The 2,422-nt window shown below is 41.8% G+C and overlaps 1 protein-coding gene across 1 annotated transcript in view; it reads left to right on the forward strand.

The window, feature by feature from the left end:
• The window catches only part of LOC108797772 (neurexin-2-like), a 242,801-nt gene that overhangs the window by 128,636 nt on the left and 111,743 nt on the right, over positions 1-2,422 (forward strand). The gene's annotated exons all lie outside the window — the stretch shown is intronic.

Below are 2,422 nucleotides of genomic sequence, written 5' to 3' on the forward strand. Positions count from 1 at the left end.
TGGAAGCAGGGGTGTACCCTAATTGATAGGAAAGGTGCTGAGATGCAGTTGTGTACCCGCCACTAGACCTGTGTAAAGTAGCTGCACCCTATTTATCAACTGAGGCCTGAAGCCAAAGAGATTTAGTCTTTTAAGTAAGCAATACTATTCGACACTGTTAAAGGCTTTGGGGGTATCCAAGGAGACCAATGATTATTAGTGGATCATCTAAGTATAAAGCTTGTTTGACAACCCACTACCCACCAGACATGTTACTCCTGTTATTTATATTGGCAAGGACTTTAGGTATTATTTCGTATTCTGTATTAATCAATGTACCTCACACATTGAGCAAGGTAGTATTTCTGCTTCCAGCGCTGCATCGAAAATGTCCAGTGTATGTGGGCATACCGTAGTAATTGTTTACATTTATTACATAGGAAGCCAGCTAGGCATGACTTGCAAAGTTCAAATAGAGAGATTTAAAGGAGTAATCCAGTTGTTGATTGTCCTTGAGCAGTGGGTCAAGTTATTGCACATCAAGCTATCCTTCAAATCATCTAGTTTGAGCTGGAAGTTTACCATATCTTAAGCAGACTTTCTGACTGTGGTGGCCAAGTCTCTGTGGCTACTGCTATTTCCCATAGTGTCTGTACATCTTGTTTTAAAAGGGAGTTAAGATGTACGAGTTCAATCTGTGCATCTAGCCAGACTTTTCAATCACAAATAGCATCCATAATTTCTAAGAGCAATGGCTCTGTTTATGCTGTCTGTTTGCTTACCTTTTCTGGCTGTGGATGCACAGGGGAGCACAAAGGATTCAGGGGCTGCATTGTGAAGGCTGTGTCTAGGGGAGAAATCTTATCCAGGTGGAACGGCGTATACTCAGATGATTCAGAGCACAGCATTTCAGAGTTGAGTGAGGCCTCCTGGTTCCCAGCTTCACGCTCCTGATATTAAAACCCTGCCAGTTTCTCTATGGTGGTGTTGTGGTCGGTTTGGCTGATTTTCACTGTGGTGATGCATCCAGCAGGTGTCCTGGGGTAAGTACTGTCACATGAAGTGCAAAATAGCAAAAGGTCACTTCAAGTCAGGCCAGGAACAGCAGACGGAGGCGTCTGTGTAGGGCCAACATGACAGGGTCTTGAAGAGGCCAACAGGGTTTAGCTAGGGTTAAATTATTATCTTAAGGGTGGTGTCACTTACCTGATTCGTCAGGGTCCCGGGAGGAGGAGGATAGGTGGCCCCTTGGGAAGGAAAAGGTCAGTCTCGGTGGGGTCATCAGCGTGGAAGCAGCTTCCCACCCTCCCGCCCCATTGGTCATATTTGATTTGTTGCCTTGTGTTTCTCTTATTTCTACTTTGTCCTTTTTCCTTTCTGTTTTATCGTGTTGTCTTGTCACTGCAGCCGGGCAGGGTATTAGGGTCCTTGAGGTGCAACATATTTGCTTGAGGTTTAAGTGACAGTGGGGAGCCATCTTTGGTATGGCATCCCTGTCTTAACGGGTCCATCACTAGTTACTTAGTATCTGATGTAAGATTACAAGTCCCCGAGGCGGTGTTGTGCGGCTGGGGGCCGTGTGGGCAGATACTGGGTATTTTTGGTGATGGATATCACGTCAAGGACCTTAACTCCCGCGGTCAGTTAGTTTGTTACAATTTGTTACAATGGTTACATTTGCCTTTGGCACTAAATAATAAAAATGGCTGCTGTGGCCACTAAAAATCCAAGACCTGTGTCGTGTCATTCATTAATGAGTTATTATTGAATTTAGTTGTTGGAGGTTATTTGACCAACAGGAGCCATATACAATGCCCTTGTCAAGAGCAATGCTAGGATTTAGTGAAGGAGAATGGAGCTCTGGATCTGTCGTGCTCCTAGGTTCACCATCATTCAATAAAATGACCAAAAATATAAAATGCTATCTACATACCTTTTTATTTTACATTTTTGTCAAGTTTTCTTTATATTTGATTCTATACAAATATTAAATACTGCACCACAGAAAGTGGTACATTCAGCACAAAGTTAGATGTATGTGCTATTAAAGGTTTTCAATAATAAATAATATTAATTCATTTGACATGGTTCATTTACTTGGTTTACTTTATATTTGGGCATGCCTCTGCACAACCAACCATCATCCTCTAATTCTGAACATAGAACTCTTCCCACATGGCCCCTTGAGGACATTCTTTTTGCTTAGTATATCAAATGCATAATTTTACTTTTTTCATACCATAAACTTGAATAGACACAGGGACTTTCCCCAAGTGCTTCTCACAGCCACTGCCTAATAATTAAGTAGGAAAACAATTCAGGTGTGTAGTATCTATTCATATGTGAACTGCCTCGTGATAAATTAAACCTAAGCCATATTTTGCTCCCCTACCCCTTTCCTTTCTTGTGTATGTGTGTTTTTCACCTTTTTAGAATATATATA

This window comes from Nanorana parkeri, unplaced genomic scaffold, assembly GCF_000935625.1.
Source record: "Nanorana parkeri isolate BGI_ZX_2015 unplaced genomic scaffold, ASM93562v1 scaffold1334, whole genome shotgun sequence".
In the NCBI taxonomy this organism is placed as follows: Eukaryota; Metazoa; Chordata; class Amphibia; order Anura; family Dicroglossidae; genus Nanorana; species Nanorana parkeri.